Source organism: Salmo salar, chromosome ssa03, assembly GCF_905237065.1.
Source record: "Salmo salar chromosome ssa03, Ssal_v3.1, whole genome shotgun sequence".
Lineage (NCBI taxonomy): Eukaryota > Metazoa > Chordata > Actinopteri > Salmoniformes > Salmonidae > Salmo > Salmo salar.
In genome coordinates, this window is record NC_059444.1 from 34,246,410 (window position 1) to 34,274,028 (window position 27,619).

The following is a 27,619-nucleotide window of genomic DNA, read 5'->3' on the forward strand; positions in this document are numbered from 1 at the left end:
GGACATACACTATATACAGTGAGGGAAAAAAGTATTTGATCCCTTGCTGATTTTGTATGTTTGCCCACTGACAAAGAAATGGAGTTGTGATGATTATGAGAATGGTGACGAATCAGCCCAGAACTACACGGGAGGATCTTGTCAATGATCTCAAGGCAGCTGGGACCATAGTCACCAAGAAAACAATTGGTAACACACTACGCCGTGAAGGACTGAAATCCTGCAGCGCCCGCAAGGTCCCCCTGCTCAAGAAAGCACATATACATGCCCGTCTGAAGTTTGCCAATGAACATCTGAATGATTCAGAGGACAACTGGGTGAAAGTGTTGTGGTCAGATGAGACCAAAATGGAGCTCTTTGGCATCAACTCAACTCGCCGTGTTTGGAGGAGGAGGAATGCTGCCTATGACCCCAAGAACACCATCCCCCACCGTCAAACATGGAGGTGGAAACATTATGCTTTGGGGGTGTTTTTCTACTAAGGGGACACAACTTCACCGCATCAAAGGGATGGACGGGGCCATGTACTGTCAAATCTTGGGTGAGAACCTCCTTCCCTCAGCCAGGGCATTAAAAGTGGGTCGTGGATGGGTATTCCAGCATGACAATGACCCAAAACACACGGCCAAGGCAACAAAGGAGTGGCTCAAGAAGAAGCACATTAAGGTCCTGGAGTGGCCTAGCCAGTCTCCAGACCTTAATCCCATAGAAAATCTGTGGAGGGAGCTGAAGGTTCGAGTTGCCAAACGTCAGCCTCGAAACCTTAATGACTTGGAGAAGATCTGCAAAGAGGAGTGGGACAAAATCCCTCCTGAGATGTGTGCAAACCTGGTGGCCAACTACAACAAACGTCTGACCTCTGTGATTGCCAACAAGGGTTTTGCCACCAAGTACTAAGTCATGTTTTGCAGAGGGGTCAAATACTTATTTCCCTCATTAACCTGTTTGGGCTAGGGGGCAGTATTGAGAATTTTGGAAAAAATATGTGCCCATTTTTAACTGCCTCCTACACCAACTCAGAAGCTAGAATATGCATATTATTGTTCAGGTTTGGATAGAAAACACCCTAAAGTTTCTAAAACTGTTTGAATGGTGTCTGTGAGTATAACAGAACTCCTATGGCAGGCAAAAACCTGACAAGGTTTCATGCAGGAAGTGCCCTGTCTGACAAGGAGTCGTGCGTCTTGCATCTGCTTATTGAAGAGTAAGGATCTTAGCTGTAACGTGACAATTCCCAGGGCTCCAATAGGCTCTCAGAACCCGGGAAAAACCTGAACGATGACGAGGCAGCCTCTGGCTGAAACAGATTATCGCCTTATCCAAGTGGCCGATCAGAGGACCATTGAATGAGGCGCGTGCACGATTCGCCCCCGTGGAGAAATTTCATTCGGCTGTTTAGCTTATTGCAGATTCCCGGTCGGAATATTATCGCTTTTCTACGAGATAAATGGCATAAAAATTGGTTTTAAACAGCGGTTGACATGCTTCGAAGTACGGTAATGGAATATTTAGACATTTTTTGTCACGCCATGCGCCAGGCGTGCGACCGTTATTTACCATTTCAGATAGTTTCTGGAACGCACTAACAAAACGCCGCTATTTGGATATAACGATGGATTATTTGGGACCAAACCTACATTTGTTATTGAAGTAGAAGTCCTGGGAGTGCATTCTGACGAAGAACAGGAAAGGTAAGAACATTTTTCTTATAGGAAATAGGATTTTGGTGAAGGCTAATCTTGCCGGGTGTCTAAATAGCTAGCCGTGATGGCTGGGCTATGTACTTAGAATATTGCAAAATGTGCTTCATCCGAAAAGCTATTTTAAAATCGGACATATCGAGTGCATAGAGGAGTAATGTATCTATAATTCTTAAAATAATTGTTATGCTTTTTGTGAATGTTTATCGTGAGTAATTTAGCAAACTGTTAGTAAATTCCCCGGAAGTTTGCGGGGGGGTATGCTTTTTCTGAACGTCACATGCTAATGTAAAAAGCTGTTTTTTTATATAAATATGAACTTGATTGAACAGACATGCATGTATTGTATAACATAATGTCCTAGGTGTGTCATCTGATGAAGATCATAAAAGGTTAGTGCTGCATTTAGCTGTGGTTTGGGTTTTTGTGACATTATATGCTAGCTTGAAAAATGGGTGTCTGATTATTTCTGGCTGGGCACTCTCCTGACATAATCTAATGTTTTGCTTTCGTTGTAAAGCCTTTTTGAAATCGGACAGTGTGGTTAGATTAAGGAGAGTCTTGTCTTTAAATAGCTGTAAAATAGTCATATGTTTGAGAAATTGAAGTAATAGTATTTCAAACGATTCAAAAATAGCGCCACTGAATTCAGGTGGCTGTTACGTAGGTGGGACGAATTCGTCCCGCCTTGCCCATAGAGGTTAAAATGGCAATCAATTTATAACATTTTTGACATGCATTTTTCTGGATTTTTTTGTTGTTATTCTGTCTCTCACTGTTCAAATAAACCTACCATTAAAATGATAGACTGATAATTTCTTTGTCAGTGGGCAAACGTACAAAATCAGCAGGGGATCAAATACTTTTTTCCCTCACTGTATACACAAAAGTATTTGGACACCCTTCAAATTAGTGGATTTGGCTATTTCAGCCACAACCCATTGCTGACAAGTGTATAAAATCCAGCACACTGCCATGCAATCTCCATAGACAAACATTGCCAATAGAATGGCCTTACTGAAGAGCTCAGTGACTTTCAACATGGCACCGTCATAGGATGCCACCTTTTCAACAAGTCAGTTCATAACATTTCTGCTCTGCTAGAACTTCCCTGGTCTACTGTAAGTGCTGTTATTGTAAAGTGGAAATATCCAGGAGCAACAACAGCTCAGCTGCGAAGTGGTAGGCCATACAAGAATCCTGAAGCGTGTAGCATGCAAAAAGGAGGAATAATGGTCTGAGGCTGTTTTTCATGGTTCGGGCTAGGTCCCTTAGTTCCAGTCAATGGAAATCTTAACGCTACAGCATACAACATATTAGCCGATTCCGTGCCTCCAACTTTGTGAAAACAGTTTGGGGAAGGCCCTTTCCTGTTTCAGCATGACAGTGCCCCTGTGCACAATGTGAGGTCCGTACAGAAATGCTTTGTCGAGATCGATGTGGAAGAACTTGACAGAGCCCTGATCTCAACCCCATCGAACACCTGTGGGATGAATTGGAATGCCGACTGCGAGCCAGGTTTAATCGCCCAACATCAGTGCCCGACCTCACTAATGCTCTTGTGGCTAGATGGAAGTCCCCGTAGCAATGTACCAACATCTAGTGTAAAGCCTTTCCAGAAGAGTGGAGGCTGTTATAGCAGCAAAGTGGGGACCAACTCCATATTAATGCCCATGATTTTGGAATAAGATGTTAGACGAGCAGGTGTCCACATACTTTTGGTCATGTAGTTTACTGCCCCTCCCAGAAGATAGAATTGTATATAATTGGCCCTCTTTCTGGGACTCACCCACAAACAGGACCAAGCCTGGCCTGTTGAGGAGTGACGGACTCCATCCTAGCTGGAGGGGTGCTCTCATCTTATCAACGAACATAGACAGGGCTCTAACTCCCCTAGCTCCACAATTAAATAGGGTGAAGGCCAGGCAGCAGGCTGTTAGCCAGCCTGCCAGCTTAGTGGAGTCTGCCACTAGCACAGTCAGTGTAGTCAGCTCAGCTATCCCCATTGAGACCGTGTCTGTGCCTCGACCTAGGTTGGGCAAAACTAAACATGGCGGTGTTCGCTTTAGCAATCTCACTGGAATAAAGACCTCCATTCCTGCCATTATTGAAAGAGATCGTGATACCTCACATCTCAAAATAGGGCTACTTAATGTTAGATCCCTCACTTCAAAGGCAGTTATAGTCAATGAACTAATAATGATCATAATCTTGATGTGATTGGCCTGACTGAAACATGGCTTAAGCCTGATGAATTTACTGTGTTAAATGAGGCCTCACCTCCTGGTTACACTAGTGACCATATCCTCCGTGCATCCCGCAAAGGCAGAGGTGTTGCTAACATTTACGATAACAAATTTCAATTGACAAAAAAATAAACAATGACGTTTTCGTCTTTTGAGCTTCTAGTCATGAAATCTATGCAGCCTACTCAATCACTTTTTATAGCTACTGTTTACAGGCCTCCTGGGCCATGTACAGCGTTCCTCACTGAGTTCCCTGAATTCCTATCGGACATTGTAGTCATAGCAGATTATATTCAAATTTTTGGTGACTTTAACCTGTTGGGGATAGGGGGCAGTATTTGCACGGCCGGATAAAAAACGTACCCGATTTAATCTGGTTACTACTCCTGCCCAGTAACTAGAATATGCATATAATTGTTTGATTTGGATAGAAAACACCCTAAAGTTTCTAAAACTGTTTGAATGGTGTCTGTGAGTATAACAGAACTCATTTGGCAGGCCAAAACCTGAGAAGATTCCAAACAGGAAGCGCTCTCTCTGACCATTTCATAGCCTTCTTGATCATATCTAACCAATAACGTGACATTTTCTAACGCTCCCATAGGCTCTCAGAAGGCGCCAGAAAGATGGCCCTGGCCCTGGCCCTGGCTGAAAAACATTAGCGCATTTTGATAGTGGTCGATCTGAGGACAATGAGACTGGAGGCGCGTGCACGAGACTCCACCATGTTTACTTTCTCTCTCTTTGAACGAAAACAACGACTCCCGGTCGGAATATTATCACTTTTTTACGAGAAAAATCGCAAAAAAATTGATTTTAACACAGCGGTTGACATGCTTCGAAGTACGGTAATGGAATATTTAGAATTTCTTTGTCACGAAACGCGTCGGGCGCGTCACCCTTCTTTACCCTTCGGATAGTGTCTTGAACGCACGAACAAAACGCCGCTATTTGGATATAACAATGGATTATTTGGAACCAAACCAACATTTGTTATTGAAGTAGAAGTCCTGGGAGTGCATTCTGACGAAGAACAGCAAAGGTAATCAAACTTTTCTAATAGTAAATCGGAGTTTGGTGAGTACCACACTTGGTGGGTGTCAAAATAGCTAGCCTGTGATGGCCGGGCTATCTACTCAGAATATTGCAAAATGTGCTTTCACCGAAAAGCTATTTTAAAATCGGACATAGCGAGTGCATAAAGGAGTTCTGTATCTATAATTCTTAAAATAATTGTTATGTTTTTTGTGAACGTTTATCGTGAGTAATTTAGTAAATTCACCGGAAGTGTTCGGTGGGAATGCTAGTCACATGCTAGTCACATGCTAATGTAAAAAGCTGGTTTTTGATTTAAATATGAACTTGATTGAACAAAACATGTATGTATTGTATAACATAATGTCCTAGGATTGTCATCTGATGAAGATCATCAAAGGTTAGTGCTGCATTTAGCTGTGGTTTGGGTTTATGTGACATTATATGCTAGCTTGAAAAATGGGTGTGCAAGCGTCCCACCTAGCCCATAGAGGTTAATATTCACATGGAAAAGTCCACAGACCCACTCCAAAAGGCTTTCAGAGCCATCATCGACTCAGTGGGTTTTGTCCAACATGTCTCTGGACCTACTCACTGCCACAGTCATACTCTGGACCTAGTTTTGTCCCGTGGAATAAATGTTGTGGATCTTAATGTTTTTCCCCATAATCCTGGACTATCGGACCACCATTTTATTACGCAACAAATAATCTGCTCAGACCCCAACCAAGGAGCATCAAAAGTTGTGCTATAAATTCTCAGACAACCCAAAGATTCCTTGATGCCCTTCCAGACTCCCCTCTGCCTACCGAAGGACGACAGAGGACAAAAATCAGTTAACCACCTAACTGAGGAACTCAATTTAACCTTGCACAATACCCTAAATGCAGTCGCACCCTATAAATGAAAAACATTTGTCATAAGAAACTAGCTCCCTGGTATTCAGAAAATACACGAGCTCTGAAGCAAGCTTCCAGAAAATTGGAACGGAAATGGCGCCACACCAAACTGGATGTCTTCCGACTAGCTTGGAAAGACAGTACCGTGCAGTATCAAAGAGCCCTCGCTGCTGCTCGATCATCCTATTTTTCCAACTTAATTGAGGAAAATAAGAACAATCCTAAATGTATTTTTGATACTGTTGCAAAGCTAACTAAAAAGCAGCATTCCCCAAGAGAGGATGGCTTTCACTTCAGCAGTAATAAATTCATGAACGTCTTTGAGGAAAAGATCATGATCATTAGAAAGCAAATTACAGACTCCTCTTTAAATCTACGTATTCCTCCAAAGCTTCGTTGTCCTGAGTCTGCACAACTCTGCCAGGACTTAGGGTCAAGGGAGACACTAAAGTGTTTTAGTACTATATCTCTTGACACAATGATGAAAATAATCATGGCCTCTAAACCTTCAAGCTGCATACTGGACCCTATTCCAACTAAACTACTGAAAGAGCTGATTCATGTGCTTGGCCCTCCAATGTTGAACATAATAAACGGCTCTCTATCCACCGGATGTGTACCAAACTCACTAAAAGTGGCAGTAATAAAGCCTCTCTTGAAAAAGCCCAATATTGACCCAGAAAATATAAAAAACTATCGGCCTATATCGAATCTTCCATTCCTCTCAAAAATGTTAGAAAAAGCTGTTGCGCAGCAACTCACTGCCTTCCTAAAGACAAACAATGTATACGAAACGCTTCAGTCTGGTTTTAGACCCCATCATAGCACTGAGACTGCACTTGTGAAGGTGGTAAATGACCTTTTAATGGCATCAGACCGAGGCTCTGCATCTGTCCTCGTGCTCCTAGATCTTAATGCTGCTTTTGATACCATCGATCACCACATTCTTTTGGAGAAATTGGAAACCCAAATTGCTCTACACGGACAAGTTCTGGCCTGGTTTAGATCTTATCTGTCGGAATAATATCAGTTTGTCTCTCTGAATGGTTTGTCCTCTGACAAATCAACTGTAAATTTCGGAGTTCCTCAAGGTTCCATTTTAGGACCACTATTGTTTTCACTATATATTTTACCTCTTTGGAATGTCATTCGAAAACATAATGTTAAATTTCACTGCTATGCGGATGACACACAGCTGTACATTTCAATGAAACATGGTGAAGCCCCAAAATTGCCCTCGCTAGAAGCCTGTGTTTCAGACATAAGGAAGTGGATGGATGCAAACTTTATACTTTTAAACTCGGACAAAACAGAGATGCTTGTTCTAGGTCCCAAGAAACAAAGAGATATTCTGTTGAATCTGACAATTAATCTTGATGGTTGTACATTTGTCTCAAATAAAACTGAAGGACCTCGGCGTTACTCTGGACCCTGATCTCTCTTTTGAAGAACATATCAAGACTGTTTCAAGGACAGCTTTTTTCCATCTACGTAACATTTCAAAAATCAGAAACTTTCTGTCCAAAAATGATGCAGAAAAATGTATCCATGCTTTTGGTACTTCTAGTTTGGACTACTGCAATGCTCTACTTTCCGGCTACCCGGATAAAGCACTAAATAAACTTCAGTTAGTGCTAAATACGGCTGCTAGCCTCCCTACACTGGCTTCCTGTTAAGGCAAGGGCTGATTTCAAGGTTTTACTGCTAACCTACAAAGCATTACATGGGCTTGCTCCTACCCATCTTTCTGATTTGGTCCTGCCATACATACGGTCACAAGACGCAGGCCTCCTAATTGTCCCTAGAATTTCTAAGCAAACAGCTGGAGGCAGGGCTTTCTCCTATAGAGCTCAATTTTTATGGAACGGTCTGCCTACCCATGTGAGAGAGTGAGTGCAGACTCGGTCTCAACCTTTAAGTCTTTACTGAAGACTCATCTCTTCAGTAGGTCCTATGATTGAGTGTAGTCTGGCCCAGGAGTGTGAAGGTGAACGGAAAGGCTCTGGAGCAACGAACCGCCCTTGCTGTCTCTGCCTGGCCGGTTCCCCTCTCTCCACTGGGATTCTCTGCCTCTAACCCTATTACAGGGGCTGAGTCACTGGCTTACTGGTGTTCTTCCATGCCGTCCCTGAGGGGGAGGGGGGGTGTGTCACTTGAGTGGGTTGAGTCACTGACGTGGTCTTCCTGTCTGGGTTGGCACACTCCCCCCTTGGGTTGTGCCGTGGCGGAGATCTTTGTGGGCTATACTCGGCCTTGTCTCAGGATGGTAAGTTGGTGGTTGAAGATTTCCCTCTAGTGGTGTGGGGCTGTGCTTTGGCAAAGTGGGTGGGGTTATATCCTGCCTGTTTGGCCCTGTCCGGGGGTATCATCAGATGGGGCCACAGTGTCTCCTGACCCCTCCTGTCTCAGCCTCCAGTATTTATGCTGCAGTAGTTTATGTGTAGGGGGGCTAGGGTCAGTCTGTTATATCTGGAGTATTTCTCCTGTCTTATCCGGTGTCCTGTGTGAATTTAAGTATGCTCTCTCTAATTCTCTCTTTCTTTCTTTCTCTCTCTCGGAGGACCTGAGCCCTAGGACCATGCCTCAGGACTACCTGACATGATGACTCCTTGCTGTCCCCAGTCCACCTGGCCGTGCTGCTGCTCCAGTTTCAACTGTTCTGCCTGCGGCTATGGAACCCTGACCTGTTCACCGGACGTGCTACCTGTCCCAGACCTGCTGTTTTCAACTCTCTAGAGACAGCAGGAGCGGTAGAGATACTCTCAATGATCAGCTATGAAAAGCCAACTGACATTTACTCTTGAGGTGCTGACTTGTTGCCCCCTCGACAGCTACTGTGATTATTATTATTTGACCATGCTGGTCATTTATGAACATTTGAACATGTTGGCCATGTTCTGTTATAATCTCCACTCGGCACAGCCAGAAGAGGACTGGGTTTTGGCCTTTCTAGGGAGTTTTTCCTAGCCACCGTGCTTCTACACCTGCATTACTTGCTGTTTGGGATTTTAGGCTGGGTTTCTGTACAGCACTTTGAGATATCAGCTGATGTAAGAAGGGCTATATAAATACATTTGATTTGATTTTGTGTATGTCCTGTTTAAGTACACAAATAAAAATGTAACAAACACTTAAAATGACCAACACAGCATGGTCCAAAGTAAGTTAAAGTTAGTTGGCAAAGTTCATATCACCATCGGTATCCTCAAGATGTAATAACGTACTAAAATATTTTTACGGAGCTGCAAGATTAAAATAGCCTAATGCAAAATTTGTAGGCTAACTATAGGTAGAAGCACCCGGAAGAGTGCGCAACAGAGCAGTGTACTGCCTACACTCGGTTTGTTTTTATGAAATTATTTTAATTAAATTATTTTTAATAGTAGCTAAAGTTTGTATTGCTACTTATTCAGGGACGTGATCAGCCTTTACTGCTGGGACTGCAAGTTTGTTTCCCGGTTTCCTGTTAAGTAGCAGTCAGCTGCTAGACATCAAGACAATGGAGTAGGCTAACACTAGCAGTGCTAGCACACTGGTGTTTTTATCCACAGCGGGGCACAAATGCTTCAGGTGTGAGATGATTTTCAAACAATCACAAGATAAAGATAAGGTGGAACTGGAAATTGGACAGGGATTTGTCTTGCCCTAAATGCACCACCATCTATTATCTTAGGGAAGAGATCCTCCGGCTGTTAACTCGGCTGAGAGAAAAAGAAGACCTGCTTTCAAAGTACACCGACCTTGCTGTCAAATCCCAGGCAAATCAAATCTCAGTTTTAAACACCTCCTATAGAAAATCTGTCTAAGTCGGGCGGCGTTGATCTGTCCCAATCCAACAGACAACTCTGTGGCCCATGGGAGACTGGACACTCGCAAGGCGTAAGAGATCGGGGAGGCAGTCTGGCCACCCATCTATCTGAGAAGATCCGATCCGGCTATCAAACAGCTTTGCCCCGCTTGAGATGGACCTACCAGCCCCAGGAATCAGCACAGATCCTGGATGTATACCAACAGCCGGTGGCCACCACAGTTTAGCAGGTAATTTCCCTATCAGATTCCATCACTGTGGGCAGCTTGATGGTGAGAGATTTTGGCCTGCCTACGGTCTGTGGACCGACCGAGGTCCACTGTCACCCAGAAGCAGTGTCAATGATGTCAACTCTTTCCAGCCCACGGTTCTGGCCAACTACTCCAATATTGACACCATCGTCACTCACATAGGTTTTAGCAACCTTAATTTGAGGTGATCTGAAGGAGGACCACAACACATTTTTAAAGACCCTCGCTAGCACAGGTAAGAGAATAATTCTCTCTGGCCCCCTCCCGTGCTACCGAAAGGACTCGGGACGTTTCAGCCTTACTATTTGCCCTAAACGAGTGCCTGAAGAAACTTTGCAATGATTTTTGTGACAACTTTGATTTGCTGTGTGAGCAACCAGCACTTTTTAACCTCTTGGGGCTAGGTGGGACGCTAGAGTGCCACCCGTGGTGCACTCCATCAACAGCAGGTGCATTTCAAGAGCGGCAAATTTGAATCCAAATAAATGTCAAAATTCAAATTTTTCAAAAATACAACTATTTTACACCATTTGAAAGATAAACATCTCCTTAATCTAACCACGTTTTACGATTTCAAAAAGGTTTTACGGCGAAAGCATAAATTTAGAGTATGTTAGGACAGTACATTTACAAGAGTTGTGTGTAATGTTTTGTCAAGTCAAAGACAGGGTCACCAAAACCATAAAACCAGCTAAAATGATGCACTAACCTTTTACAATCTCCATCAGATGACACTCCTAGGACATTATGTTAGACAATGCATGCATTTTTAGTTCTATCAAGTTCATATTTATATCCAAAAACAGCGTTTTACTATGGCATTGATGTTGAGGAAATCGTTTCCCTCCAATAACCGGCAGTCAAGTCAGCGTCACAAATTAAATAATTAAAATTAGAAAACATTGGTAAAATATTATATTGTCATTTAAAGAATTATAGATTTACATCTCTTGAACGCAATCAACTTGCCAGATTTAAAAATAACCTTACTGGGAAATCACACTTTGCAATAATCTGAGCACTGCGCCCAGAAAAATACGCGTTGCGATACAGACTAGACGTCATGTTGGGGAGATCTAAAATCGAAAATACTATGTAAATAATCCATTACCTTTGATTCTCTTCATCAGATGTCACTTCCAGGTATCACAGGTCCATAACGAATGTAGTTTTGTTCAAAAAAGCTCATCATTTATGTCCAAAAATCTCCGTCTTGTTAGCACATGATCTAAGCCAGCCGGACTTCTCGTCATGAACGAGGGGAAAAAATATATTTACGTTCGTTCAAACATGTCAAACGTTGTATAGCATAAATCATTAGGGCCTTTTTTAACCAGAACATGAATAATATTCAAGGTGGACGAATGCATACTCTTTTATAACGTATTGGAACGAGGGTACCCAACATGAACTCGCGCGCCAGGTGTCTAATGGGACATCATCGTTCCATGGCTCTTGTTCGGTCAGATCTCCCTCCAGAAGACTCAAAACACTTTGTAAAGGCTGGTGACATCTAGTGGAAGCAATAGGAAGTGCCAAAATATTCCTAAACCCCTGTGTTTTTCAATGGGATAGGTTTAAAGTCAATACAACACATCAGGTATCCACTTCCTGTCAGAAAATGTCTCAGGGTTTTGCCTGCCAAATGAGTTCTGTTATACTCACAGACACCATTCAAACAGTTTTGGAAACTTTAGAGTGTTTTCTATCCATATATAATAAGTATATGCATATTCTAGTTACTGGGTAGGATTAGTAACCAGATTAAATCGGGTACATTTTTTTTATCCAGACGTGCAAATGCTGCCCCCTAGACCCAACAGGTTAAAAGAGACGGATTCACCCTAACCACCGGGGTTCCAGGATTATTTCCAGCAACATCGCAAACTGTTTTAGAGACTGATAGACAGGATATGGTAGTGCTCCAGCTCTCCCTGTAAAAATAAGCAACAGGGGACTTGGAACCACATCAACTCCTATAGAAATGACACTATGGTTATCGTGAGTAACCTAATTTATGTTCTTTTAACTCCACCTTGTAGTGAGTTTATACAAACTTTCATCTTCTACCATTCTGATAGATTGGAGGCTGTCAGAAAATGTGGTTGTCACGTTAATAATTTAGTTGTTATTTCATTGATTACCTCTAGGCAGTGTGGCCCACATTCATTGAATATGGCACTTTTAAATGTTAGAGCAACCCCTCGTAAAACCTTTCTCGTGAATGATTGCATGTTTCTCACTGAAACATGGCTGCCTTCTGACTATAGTAGTACTCTTATTGAAGCCTCCCCTTGGACTACAGATTTTCATACTCTATCAGAAAAGGGAAAAAAGGTGGGGGGACAGCCTGTATTTTTCCTAATGCTCTCAGCTGTAAGGACATTATTTAATTTGGCAACTTTGGGTCTTTTAAGCATCATGGTATACTGTTTAAATGTCAGACACCAGTGCTGGCCATAACCATGTATAGGCCTCCAAAGCACTGCGCCACTTTCTATACTGATTTATCTGAACTATTGACTTTGAAAACTATGATAAAATCATTGTGTTGGGTGATTTTAATATTCATGTTGACAAAGAGACTGACTTCAAGGCAATTTAATTTCTGAATATTTTGATCTCTATGGATGTTATCCAACATGTTACTGGGCCCAAAAGCGCTTTCTATTGACATATCCACTATTGTTGATGTTGCTTTATCTGATCACCACTGTGTATTTCTCACTACCTTGTTGCCCATAGCACAGGGTAATACTGAACACATTAAGAAACACTATCTTACCTCTGAAGTTGCTACAGATTTTATTGAGTGTATGAACAATACTCCATCACCTATTCTGCATTCCTCTTGTAATGATTTAGTTTATAACTAATAGCAAATGGAGGGCAAACATTGATGCTATAGCTCCAGTAAAGTTTAAAAAAAGGCCCCTTGGATGAGTGAGGAATTTAATAAATTAAACGGAAAATGCAGAAAGGCAGACGATGAAGTGGAGAACTTCAAAGTTGCAGGTCCATTTTGATAGTCGGAGAGAGCAACTTGGCATATATAACAAGGCAATTTGAAATGCCAGATGGGCTCATTTTTCTCACTTGATCACTAATAATCAGAAGAATTAGAGAGTGCTCTTCTCGGCCATTTAAGGCCTGATAAATCCCACCCCTACAAGCCTATGTGAACTTTCACATCTAAATGTGATGACTTTGCGGCATATTTCAGAGATAAGGTAACAAACATTATGCTGGGTATCAGTCAAGCAAGATATGATGAGAAGTTTGATATGTGCCCTACTCTTCTTGGTTGACACAGACATGCCAGGAAAGTGATATCAAGAAAGCCTTTGGTCAACTGCAAAACATACAGAATGCTGCAGCATCGGTACTGACCAAGACCAGACGGAGAGCACACATTGCACGGTTTTGAGGTCTCTACACTGGCTGCCTGTGATTTTTAGGATTTATTTTATTTTTATTGGTTTTTAAATCAATCCACATGTTGCACCCCAATACATGTCAGACATGCTTTTAATTTATGTACCCAGTAGGTCCCTCCGGTCCTCTGTCACTGGCCTTCTAACTATCCAAAAATCTAGGACCAAGATGCATGGAGAGGCAGCCTTTAGTTACTATTCACCCAGCTTTTGGAATTGCCTGCCAGAGAACCTGAGGGGGGCCAACACAGTGGACATTTTAAAAATAAATCTTAACACACCTTTTTAGCTTTGCTTTTCCATAGGGTGCTTTTGTCATTTTTTTATTTTTTATAATTTGGCTTTTTTTTCTCTTGTTTGTTGTGTAGTAAATATTAAATGTTTTGCTTTTATTGTTTTTCTTAATTTTTTCTTGTGAAGCACACTGTTGCATTCCATGTCTGAAATGTGCTGTGCAAATAAAGCTTGATTTGATGTTAACCAGTGGTAACCCCAAGCTGTTCATTAAAACAAAGCACACTAACTATTGATTCAGGACCACGGAGAGTTACCGGAGAGCATGGCCTCCCACCTCCGCTATTTGTCAGCACCACAAGCTGGACAGTGCCTCTCTGCGTAGGTAGGTTTGAATGCTTTTCAGAATGGAAAATGACCTTTCAGCTGATGCACTTGTAACATGGATGGTGAGCATCTGTTTCAGGCGCTTGCATACCTCGGGTAAAGTGGTGGTCAGGTAATTTTTCACTAATAATTGCAGCTGCTCACCTGGTGGTTTGTGGTATCAGCATAACTACCTGCAGCTCATTTTTCAACCTCTGGTGGTCAAAGAAAGGGTACATTTGGATCAGCTGTGTGAAATCTCTGTCAGGAAACCCCTCTTGCTGTGAGTACTCGGGAAATTACCCATGATCAAGAACACAAAGGTCAAGGCTTGTCATGTCAGCAAACCTCTGGGTCATGTGCAGTTTGATTCCATCAAGTATTTCCAAGTACAGTTGTCAGTATCTGTTCAGGAGGCCTGGGTCATTGTCAGCGTTGTCCCTGCTCAGTCATCCCAGCCACAGTCATCCCATTTGTCATACTGTGTATCCCTTGAAACTTCACATCACTTCTGATGGATTCAGTGTACTATCAACCCGTACACATGAATGCCTTACATCAAGAGATTTGCTCTGTAGGGTCTGAAACAGTGGTTCTGTGAGTATTTTTTATTTTTTTAAATACATGTTTCAGAGCACTGCTCTGGGTTATTTAATCTTTATCCCAGAAGGGCTCAGTTACTGTATGATCTGATCAAAAACAATGTTCAATGATCTTTGGCCTTCGTGCACAGCACGCACTGCTCTAATCCCAGTTCCCGAATGGTATTGTCAACCTCAGTAATCATGGATGTTTTTTTGCATGACCGGGTAAAAAAGTTATGAAAACTGTCAATAGATATAAAAAAACACTTAGTCTTGAATACTGGTTGTCCCCGGCGCTTAAGTAGTTGTTTTTCCCACCTGGGTTTGTGGGAGATTGTTTTCTAGTAAGTGTATGTTGTAACTCTTCGTTACAGTTTGTTGTTTTGTTCATTCAGTTTATTTGTATGTATTGCATAGTTTCACAATTTAATAAAGAAAATGTGGAACGATACACACGCTGCGCTTTGGTCCGCTCCTTCATCCTACGACAACCGTGACAGAATCTCCCACCACCAAAGGACCAAGCAGCGTGGTAAACAGGAATGGACATGGGAGGAAATCCTGGATGGGGCAGGATCCTGGACAAGGCCCGGGGAGTATTGCCGTCCTAAGGAGGAGATTGAATCAGCGAGAGCAGAATGGCGATATTACGAGACGTTATACCATCAAGGCAAGCAGGCGGAGACAGCGAGAGAGGAACAGCGACAATACGCGGAACTAGCACGGCAATGACGGAAGCCCGAGAGGCAGCTCCCAAATTTTTTTTTTGGAGGGGGCACACGGGGAGTTTGGTGGAGTCAGGTTTGGGACCTGAGCCAACTCCTCGTGCTTACCGTGGAGAGCTAAGGGGTGAGTCAGGGAGATGAGTGAGGAACTCGACGTAAGATTCCGGAGAGAGGTGTTAGCATTGAGAGTGCTGCAGAGCGGGCGTGCTGAGGAGCGTGACACCAGTCCGGTGTCATATGCACCTGTTTCACGCATCGGGCCTTCAGTGTGCCTCCCCAGTCTGGTACGTCCTGTTTCTCCTCCACGCACTCGATTGAGGGAGTGTGTGACCTGTCAGGCACCATGTTTTGCGGTGATACGCACGATGTCTCCAGTGCGCATTCACAGCCCAGTGCGTCATGTGCCAGCGCCCCGCACTTGCCGGGCTAAAGTGAGAGGACGGTTGTGCCAGCCCTATGCCCTATCCAGTCTGACGCCACCTGTGCCAGTCCCACGCATCAAGCCTCCAGGGCGCCTGCCCAGTCCGGGGTGTCCTGTTCCTGCTCCCCGCACTCGCCCTGAGGTGCATGTTACCAGTCTGGCGCCACCTGTGCCAGCCACATTGTCTGATTTCAAAAAGACTTTACAGCGAAAGCAAAACATTAGATTATGTCAGGAGAGTACCCTGCCAAAAATAATCACACAGCCATTTTCAAAGCAAGCATATATGTCACAAAAACCAAAACCACAGCTAAATGCAGCACTAACCTTTGATGATCTTCATCAGATGACACTCCTAGGACATTATGTTATACAATACATGCATGTTTTGTTTAATCAAGTTCATATTTATATCAAAAAACAGCTTTTTACATTAGCATGTGATGTTCAGAACTAGCATACCCACCGAAAACTTCCGGTGAATTTATTAAATTACTCATGATAAACGTTGACAAAATACGTAAATTATTTTAAGAATTATAGATACAGAACTCCTTTATGCAATCGCCGTTTCAGATTTTAAAATAGCTTTTCGGCGAAAGCACATTTTGCAATATTCTGAGTACATAGCTCGGCCATCACGGCTAGCTATTTTGACACCATCCATAGCTAGCTACTGCAGGAAAATGCCAGGACCATTCACAGTTGAGCTCACTTAGCTCAGCACAACGCTGATTGCCTATTAAAATTATCAAGGGAGGCCAAATTCTAGCTGGCTTTCCATGCTATTGAATTCAATTCTAAGGATGGCAACATGTCCTACTCTTTTTTTGGCCAGACAGGTTCAGATACAGTGGGGGGGGAAAAGTATTTGATCCCCTGCTGATTTTGTATGTTTTCCCACTGATAAAGAAAGGATCAGTCTATAATTTTAATGGTAGGTTTATTTGAACAGTGAGACAGAATAACAACAAAAATATCCAGAAAAACGCATGTCAAAAATGTTATAAATTGATTTGCATAAAAAAGTTGCAGGAAGCTTTAGTTGTCTTTTTTGCACTGAGTCAATTCCTCACGCTGCTGTTTCCAGCATCTCTATTTCCTTTTCCAACAGCCAGATCAATCGCCTTCAACTTGAAAGCTGCATCATATGCATTTCTCCGTGTCTTTGCCATGATGAGGGTGACAAAATGACTACCGTAATCAGAATGATGGGAAGTTTGAGAGCGCTCGATTTAATCTAAACAGTAAACAAAAAAGTTGTTTGACCTTAACCCGTTCGGCAATTTCATTGGTCTAATGAAAGCTTCATGCCGCCCAAAAAACTGAGCACGTCACAGAATGTGTTTTTTTGGAAAAAAAAAATTGAAAGCGGGAAAAATCCATATATTAGTCGCGTCATTGTTTAAGCCGCGAGGTTCAAAGCCTGTGAAAAAAGTTGCGGCTGATAGTCCGGAATTTATGGTACATTTTAAAGGTTAGTAAGGCTAATAAGGTGGGTTCTACCCGTTCATATAGGGTTCTAGGAAGAACTCTAAAGAATAAAGGGTTCTCAGTAGAACCCTTCACAGACGATTCTAGGAAGAACCTTTAGATAACATATGGAATTGTTTTAAGACGGTCATACTATGGATCCTTTATAGCTGTTTGATTTTGAATTTTAGGACCCCTTTAGGTATATAAAAGGGGGCAGTATGATTTGATAAAAAATATTGATTTGGTCATTTACTACTAAAGTCCATAGAAACACAATCAATAAAACATTAATAAATGGCAAAAAAGATCAGTCAAAAAATAAATCATAAGATACAAGGTTTTGAAGTTGATGTCCTATATCTAGGAGATATAAAAAAACTCAGGAAAAAAAAAATATATATATATATTTTACACATTTAACCCATTTTCTTGGGTAGGCACAAAACTACCTTCATACTTTCATTTGTTACCTTCAGACGAGTCCCGTGACACTTGAGTGGGGTTGTAGAGAAAAACGGAGAACACCGTCATGTCTGTGAAAATCTCCCCTTTCCACATTAGTTTCTGGCCCAAACGGTTTGGACGCTATCAAACAGAAGTTGGCACATCGACGGTACCGACTTCAGATGAGTCTTCTGACACTTGTGGGGGACGGAGAGCAAAACGGAGAACATCGTGTTTCTGAGAGTTTGTAGGTCAAACCGTTTGGACGCTACTGTCGTTTACGTGACAAGATTTTCGGGATGTCTCATGGTCTGACAAACACAGCTCTAGCTCTGCCACCTTTCGCAGCTAATGCGGAAGTGCGACACTGGCGGATGAAGTGGATTGAGATGCATCCAATGCAAAAAAACCCCCAGATATCTCTAACTTAAACTGATGGATTTTTATGGGGATTTTTTTTGTTTGTTCCACAGCTGCATCATTGATGCTTCTTGACTGCTTGGCATCCGACCTCAAGGCGCTACAAAGGGTAGTGCGTACGGCCCAGTAAATCACTGGGGACGAGTTTCCTGCCATCCAGGACCTCTATACCAGGCAGTGTCAGAGGAAGGCCCTAAAAACTATTTTGACTTGCTGTTTATTATCTATCCTGTCACTTTACCCCTACCTATATGTACATATTTTTATCCTTGTATTGTTTTAGCAGACACTCTCATCCAGAGCAACTTACAGTAGTGAGTGCATACATTTTCATACTGGTCCCCATGTGAATTAAACCCTCAACCCTGGCATTGCAAGCACCATGCTCTACCAACTGAGCTACACAGGACTACTACATTGTTGGGAAGGGCCCGTAAGTAAGCATTTCATTGTTAGTCTACACCGGTTGTTTACGAAGCATGTGAGAAATACAATTTGATTTGATTTGATTCTTTGAATTTAGTCTTGCCATCTGTGTTGATTTCAATATTACATAATAATCATTAATGTGCTGTATTTAAGTGAAGTAGATAATAGTAACACAACTATCATTCATGTGTAGTAGCAGTTATGAAGAAAGTTTATAACAGTGATACAACAATAATACTTCATTTATTAGGTAAATAATATATAATAACTACTACAAGTGGCATAATGCTATGTAAGTTGATAATAGTTACACACCAGTCTTTCTCTTAGCGCTCTCCTGTGAGCCGAGAAAAGTTGTTACCTCATCCCGGAGGTCAAAGTTTACCACTTTAAAAAAAATTCTGCCACTCTTGACACTTTAGGAATAACAATGTTCATTCATGAAAGGGGATTTGCAAAGCCTCTTAATCCTCCAGTAAAACATTAGCATATCCTTAAAACCTCTTACTGTAGCTAATTGACTTTGAACTACATGTTTTCCTTCTGCATTTCCACATTTTCGACATTTCAATGTACTTTTTTTTATATCCTTGATACTTCATGAATTTGATTTATTTTTATAATCCTCTTAAAGCTGCAATATGTAACCTTTTTGGTAACTGGACCAAATTCACATAGAAATGTGTGGTATAGATCTGGCATGCTCATTGAAAGCAAGTCTTAAAAAGCGGTAGATCTGTTCTATGTGCACTATTTCTATGCTTCCCACTCTTAAGTTTTGCTTTTAGTCTTTAACTTTTGGTTTTGTACACCAGCTTCAAACAGCTGAAAATACTATATTTTCACACCGATGGTAGACGATACAATGATTCTCTACACTATACTTGTTTGTTTTGTCACATAAAATAAAATTAGGGCAAACTATTAGAATATTAGCAACCACGAAATGGCTTAGCGATTTCTGCATAGTGCATCTTTAATGATTTGCATGTCCATTTAATGAAAAATGATCTGTAAATTTCAAATGAACCAGGTATCAGTCTTGCTTAATGCATCATAGTTGCTCTTGTATACAGTACTGGTGAATTATTTTCTTTTCAACATTGTGCTACTGTATGATTGTCTCTCTTTTGTATAACAAGTTATACAAAATCATGATGTATACAGCTAGCATATTCGTATGGTAATGAATGAAAAATGCAAAAATGGGGAATATTCAAGATGGTAGATTAAAGGAGCAGGGTTAGATGAGTAAGTGGACAAGAGTGGCAGTGGGGATGAATAGGGACAATCAGAAGTAACATGCAATCTGGTTTATTACCTTTCAACACCTGATTATGCATACAGCTAACATGTATGCAAAACCAGGTATGACACTATTAGTTAGCCCAGGTTAAATAAAATTGGTCTGAGTTCAATGGTATTTCCTAATCAGCAGTAAGACCTCCACTCAAAATCAAAAAATGGATTTAGCAGTGAATATATATTTAACAATAAAGAATCAACAAGAAACATGGTTTGATTGAATGCAGAGGACACCTTCAGTCAAATCATTTGGAACAAACAGACAACATGAGTCCCATGAGACAAGGCAAAACAATCAATGACATGACCAAACGAAACACATTGAGCCTGTTCATTTGACCCTTTTCAACGAAACTAACTGGACATGTTCATTGATCCACTGACAGAGACATTTTATACAGCAGCTTCTGATGCTGCTACTCACATCTAAGGCCAAGTAATGCACAGTACTGTAGGGGATGGCAAATGCCTTGTTTCACAGATGACAGCTTGAATAAATACATTTTGAGTATAATTTCAGGATATTGACTCTCCCTAAAGATTCATCCTCCTCTGTACTTAGAAACTCGAGAGTTGACAAAGTACATCCAAATTAATTGGGTGGCAGTCTGGGAATAGTCAAGCAATACAAGCAGCCTTGTACGGTAGCTCAACCACCCCCAGTCCTACACTTGTAAGACAAGGAGAATTTTCACAGATAGTATGATATTAACACAGAGAAATAGTAATTGTCTTTGTAAAGTATGCTCTTTCAGTGAACAAATGAGGGCTTGGGAGCAGGATCAGATGCTTGTGTCTGTGAGCTATTCCACTGAGTCTGCAGTAATTTGAAGCATTGGTGCAGGGAAAGAGTACAGATCTCTGACTAACCATCTGTACTTTACGCATGATGAAGCTAAGTTTATCAGATATCTGTTTCTCTTTCCAAACCATGGTACTAGAGGTAGTTTCAGTGCTTCCTTTCAGCTTGGTAAGGGGGAACTAAGATGTCTGTGTATACACTACCTGATTGAAAGTATGTGGACACCTGCTTGCCGAACGACTAATTCCAAAATCATGGGCATTAATATAGAGTTGGTCCCCCCTTTGCTGCTCTAACAGCTTCCACTCTTCTGGGAAGGCTTTCCACTAGATGTTGGAGCATTGTGTAATGACGGTCGTCAGGAATGGACCAAGGCGCAGCGGGTTGAGTGCTCATAATTAACTTTTTTAATGAAACCACTTATACCAAACAGAAACAAAACGATGGATGACGAATACAGACTTAAAGGCAAACAACAGCAATTCAAGTGACAACCTCCCACAAATTACAAACACACCCTAATATATAGGACTCTCAATCAAAGGCAACTAGACAACACCTGCCTTCAATTGAGAGTCCACACCCCAATTAACTAAACATAGAAACAGACTAACTAGAAAGAACATAGACTAACAGAGCAGTGACCAAAAACCCTGGAATACATAAATCAACTACCCTCTACATAATACACACACCCCGAACCACATAAACCAAATACCCTCTGCCACGTCCTGACCAGCCTACACTAACAAAATAACCCTCATACTGGTCAGAACGTGACACATTGATGCGGGGACTTGCTTCCATTCAGCCACAAGAGCTTTTAGTGAGGTCGGGCACTGATGTTGAGTGATTAGGCCTGGCTCGCAGTCAGCGTTCTAATTAATTCCAAAGGATTTCGATGGGGTTGAGGTCAGGGCTCTGTGCAGGCCAGTCAAGTTCTTCTACACCGATCTCGACAAACCATTTCTGTATGGACCTCGCTTTGTGCACGGGGGCATTGTCATGCTGTAACAGGAAAGGGCCTTCCCCAAACTGTTGCCACAAAGTTGGAAGCACAGAATCATCTAGAATGTCATTGTATGCTGTAGCGTTAAGATTCCCCTTCACTGGAACTAACGGGCCTAATCCAAACCATGAAAAACAGCCCCAGACCATTATTCCTACTCTACCAAAATGTTAAGTTGGCACTATAGATTTGGGCAGGTAGTGTTCTCCTGGCATCCGCCAAACCCAGATTTGTCCGTCGGACTGCCAGATTGTGAAGCGTGATTCATCACTCCAGAGAATGCGTTTCCACTGCTCCGGAGTCCAATAACGGCAAGCTTTACATCACTCCAGCTGACGCTTGGCATTGTGCATGGTGATCTTAGACTTGTGTGCGGCTACTCGTCCCCTGAAACCCATTTCATGGAGCTCCCGACTAACAGTTCTTATGCTGACGTGGCTTCCAGAGGCAGTTTAGAAACGAGGAAAGATGATTTTTACACACTTTCGTACTCTGCGGTCCCGTTCTGTGAGCTTGTGTGGCCTACTACTTCGCAGCAGAGTCGTTGTTGCCCCTAGTTGTTTCCACTTCACAATAACAGCACTTACAGTTGACAGGGCAGAAATTTGACGAACTGACTTGTTGCAAAGGTGGCATCCTATGATGGTGCCACGTTAAAAGTCACTGAGCTCTACAGTAAGGCCATTCTACTGCCAATGTTCGACTATGGAGATTCCATGGCTGTGTGCTCAAATTTATACACTTGTCAGCATCGGGTGTGGCTGAAATAGCCGAATCCACTAATTTGAAGGGGTGTCCACATACACTATATATACAAAAGTATGTTGTTTATAGTGTTGGAGGAGGTTACGCAAAGTTTGAAGAGACTCCAGCAGGTTGTAGAATTCCATATCCCTTTTTAACTGCTAGTGATCAAAAACGAATGAAAACATAATAATCTCTAATAAAAAGGTATAATTCTGTCAGTACCGCAGTATGATCAGTGTGCAGATTCAACGTCAAACAGTACTCGATTCCTGCCCCACAGCCGATGACTGATGGCTATCAAAGAGTTTTGTGTTTGATACACAGGACAGGGCAGATGTTTTTATGTTTACAATAGTACGAATAGTGTACTCAATACACTGTGAAAGTATATTTTATAGTTTAATCCCAAAATGTTTTACCATTTTGGGATTAAACTATAAAATATGTGCACTGTTAATACAATAGCAAGTGACAGTGTTTTTTCACATTTGTATCAGTCCTTTGTATGACAGTAGGCTGTACTTTGGCCAGTGGCTAACGCAATAGTATCTTTGACATTGACTCATGAGTTCTAAAAAAGGAACAGCCTAAGGACACACATGGCAGAGCACTGGAACATTCAAGTATATTTTCTCAGCATTATATTTTCTTGGTTTAATTTCAGTAGGTATCTACTGAAATACAGGAGACACTGATTTCAGCTTATTGAAGAAACTCTAAAAACACATACACAAATACAACATCAACGTTTATTTGTCACGTGCTTACTTACAGGCTCTAACCAACAATGCAAAAAAGGTATTAGGTGAACAATAGGTAAGTAAAGAAATAAAAGCAGTAAAAAAGACAGTGAAAAATAACAGTAGCGAGGCTATATACAGGCACCGGTTAGTCGGGCTGATTGAGGTAGTATGTACATGTAGATATGTTTAAAGTGACTATGCATATATGATAAACAGAGAGTAGCGTAAAAGAGGGTTTGGCGGGTGGTGGGTGGCGGGACACAATGCAGATAGCCCGGTTAGCCAATCAAATCATATTTATTTATAAAGCCCTTCTTACATCAGCTGATCTCAAAGTGATGTACAGAAACCCAGCCTAAAACCCCAAAACAGCAAGCAATGCAGGTGTAGAAGCACGGTGGCTAGGAAAAACTCCCATGAAAGGCCAGAACCTAGGAAGAAACCTAGAGTGGAACCAGGCTATGAGGGGTGGCCAGTCCTCTTCTGGCTGTGCCGGGTAGAGATAGCAGAACATGGCCAAGATGTTCAAATGTACGTAGATGATGTAACGGCTGTCTTCTGTAGAAATGGACCAAGGCGCAGCAGGTATGTGAATACTCATCTTTAATTAAAATAAAGGAGTAGAGCATCCACTTAACAATTCAAACAATATATACGACAGGAACAGTTTTGCAGGCACACAACACGCAGTGCAAAAACAACTACCCACGAAAACAAAACAAACACACACCTACTTATGGGACTCCCAATCAGAGGCAACTAGAAACACCTGCCTCCAATTGAGAGTCCAGCACCCAAAACTACACATAGAAAAACAAACCTAGAACCTATACCAAACTAATACACCCCACTACACCACACACAAAACCCCATAATACAAAACAAATATACCTCTGCCACGTCCTGACCAAATATAATATAAATAATACCTAAATATTGGTCAGGACGTGACATTACCCCCCCCTAAAGGTGCAGACCCCGGAATGCACCTTAAAAGAAAACACAAAAAATCCCCATTACCCCAACAAAACCAAAAAGCAATACCCCCTAAACAATAAGGGAGGGAAGGGAGGGTGGCTGCCGTCAACGACGGCACTGTGCTACACCCTCCCTCCCCAACCCACCTATCCTGGAGGTGGCTCCGGTGCAGGACGTGGACCCTGCTCCACCCTCGGCATCGCCCACTTCGGTGGAGCCGATAGCTGCGCCAGGCAGACGGACCCCTCGGGCCGGGCCGGAGGACAGGAGGGCCCCTCGGGCTGGCCCGGGGGACAGGAGGGCCCCTCGGGCTGGGCCGGGGGACAGGAGGGCCCCTCGGGCTGGGCCGGGGGACAGGAGGGCCCCTCGGGCTGGGCCGGAGAGCAGGAGGGCCCCTCGGGCTGGGCCGGAGAGCAGGAGGGCCCCTCGGGCTGGGCCGGAGAGCAGGAGGGCCCCTCGGGCTGGGCCGGAGAGCAGGAGGGCCCCTCGGGCTGGGCCGGAGGGCAGGAGGGCCACTCGGGCTGATTCTGACAGGCCGGGCACCCTGGCAGATCAGGGCAGGCGGGCACCTCTGGGCAGAACCGAGGCAGTCTGGCCACTCGGGCTGGCGAGGCTTCAGGGCAGTCTGGCCGGAGCGCTGGCAGTTCAGGGCAGGGGCCACTCTGGCAGTTCCGGAGGGCAGGCGGACCACTCCGGCAGAACAGGGCAGGAGGACCACTCCGGCAGAACGAGGGCAGACGACCACTCCGGCAGAACAGGGCAGGAGGACCACTCGGCAGAACATGGCAGGCCGGGCACTCCGGCAGATCAGGGCAGGCGGGCACTCCGGCAGATCAGGGCAGTCCGGCCACCCCGGCAGTTCAGGGCAGTCCGGCCACCCCGGCAGTTCAGGGCAGTCCGGCCACTCTGGCAGTTCAGGGCAGTCCGGCCACTCCGGCAGTTCAGCGCAGTCCGGCCACTCCGGCAGTTCAGGGCAGTCCGGCCACTCCGGCAGTTCAGCGCAGTCCGGCCACTCCGGCAGAACAGGGCAGTCCGGCCACTCCGGCAGAACAGGGCAGTCCGGCCACTCCGGCAGAACAGGGCAGTCCGGCCACTCCGGCAGTTCAGGGCAGTCCGGCCACTCCGGCAGTTCAGGGCAGTCCGGCCACTCCGGCAGTTCAGGGCAGTCCGGCCACTCCGGCAGTTCAGGGCAGTCCGGCCACTCCGGCAGTTCAGCGCAGTCCGGCCACTCCGGCAGTTCAGCGCAGTCCGGCCACTCCGGCAGTTCAGCGCAGTCCGGCCACTCCGGCAGTTCAGCGCAGTCCGGCCACTCCGGCGACTGTTGACTGGCGGGCAGCTCCGACGACTGTTGACTGGCGGGCAGCTCCGACGACTGTTGACTGGCGGGCAGCTCCGACGACTGTTGACTGGCGGGCAGCTCCGACGACTGTTGACTGGCGGGCAGCTCCGACGACTGTTGACTGGCGGGCAGCTCCGACGACTGTTGACTGGCGGGCAGCTCCGACGACTGTTGACTGGCGGGCAGCTCCGACGACTGTTGACTGGCGGGCAGCTCCGACGACTGTTGACTGGCTGGCAGCTCTGACGACTGTTGACTGGCGGGCAACTCTGGTGACTGTTGACTGGCGGGCAGCTCTGGTGACTGTTGACTGGCGGGCAGCTCTGATGACGACTGTTGACTCCTGATGCGTGGGGCAGGTATTGGACGTACCAGCCTGGAGACACGCACCTCCATGCTAGTGTGTCTAGCGGGAAACACCGGACCGAAAGGGCGCACTGGCGGTCTTGAGTGCAGGGTTGGCATCACCCCTTCCGGCTCGATGCTCCCCTTGCCCTGGCACCTGCGGGGCGCTGGTACTGGGCGAAGTGGGCTGTGCGTCCGTATAGGCGAGATGGTGCGCACCTCAGCGTAACATGACGCCCTCCACCTCGTACGCACCTCCCTGTAGTCACGGGTAGCTGGCTTACGGCTCTTCCCTGGCCTGGCCAAACTACCCGTGTGCCCCCCCCAAAAAAAATCTTGGGGCTGCCTCTCGGGTTCCCTTAGCTCCCTTAACTTGTCCGCCCAGAATTTTCTTTCGTCCTGCCAGGTCCATTCTTCCATTTTCTTCTCCTGTGGCTTCCTCCTCTTCTGCTGCTTGGTCCTTTGGTGGGTAGTTCTGTAACGGCTGTCTTCTGTAGAAATGGACCAAGGCGCAGCAGGTATGTGAATACTCATCTTTAATTAAAATAAAGGAGTAGAGCATCCACTTAACAATTCAAACAATATATACGACAGGAACAGTTTTGCAGGCACACAACACGCAGTGCAAAAACAACTACCCACGAAAACAAAACAAACACACACCTACTTATGGGACTCCCAATCAGAGGCAACTAGAAACACCTGCCTCCAATTGAGAGTCCAGCACCCAAAACTACACATAGAAAAACAAACCTAGAACCTATACCAAACTAATACACCCCACTACACCACACACAAAACCCCATAATACAAAACAAATATACCTCTGCCACGTCCTGACCAAATATAATATAAATAATACCTAAATATTGGTCAGGACGTGACAGATGACCAGCAGGGTCAAATAATAATAATCACAATGGTTGTTGAGGGTGCAACAGGTCAGCACCTCAGGAGTAAATGTCAGTTGGATTTTCATAGCCGATCATTCAGAGTATCTCTACCGCTCCTGCTGTCTCTAGAGAGTTGAAAACAGCAGGTCTGGGACAGGTAGAACGTCCGGTGAACAGGTCCCCAATGTGCGGGGGCACTGGTTGGTCGGGGGAATTGAGGTAGTATGTACATGAATGTATAGTTAAAGTGAGGCTCATAGCAAGACAGAGTATATTTGAGGCCACAATGTAATATGGTAGGCCCTTTTCATCTTCGGTCACTGAGCAACACAAAAGCATTTGTCTCTTTGGAAAAGTGCCCAGAGTGAGTGCATTTGGTGATCAAATTAAATTGACTTCTTCATCCTCTGACCCAGAAGCTTCACCTTGATGACATGACGAATGAGATTCTTAAAGGGCTAGCTGTAAAATTCTGGAGAAATATAGCACTTGTATACATATAGATAGTTATACCCCACTGCAATTCAATACACTCATAAATGTGCAAATGGATGAGCAAATGTATGCAGTATTTCACTCTTATTGCAATTATTATAGGTAATAGTCCATAGAAATCTGTAAAGTTACGTTAAAGGCTGGTAATTAATGCATTATATCTAATCTAAAAGTTCCTCCAAAACGACAGAAGCTGCTGTGTACAGCAGCTTGGTGGAGAGCATCCTCATGTTCAATATGACAGTCTGGTATGGTAATCTGAGCATGAGGAACAAAAGCAAACAGACCAGAATAGTAAACACAGCCAGCAAAATAATTGGTCGACCACAGGCACATTTGAGCATTCTGTTCCACAAGGCAACCAAAAAGAAGACACTGGCTGTCGTTGGCAACCCCTCCCACCCTCTACACCATCAGTTTGAGAGGCTTCCCTCTGGCCGGCGCTTCAGAATGCCCATGGCCAAGAAGAATGTGTTCAAACATTCATTCGT

General features: G+C 43.8%; 1 protein-coding gene across 2 annotated transcripts in view; it reads right to left on the reverse strand.

Moving 5' to 3' along the window:
• The window catches only part of LOC106599903 (corticotropin-releasing factor receptor 2), a 122,127-nt gene that overhangs the window by 25,418 nt on the left and 69,090 nt on the right, over positions 1 to 27,619 (reverse strand). The window lies entirely within an intron of this gene.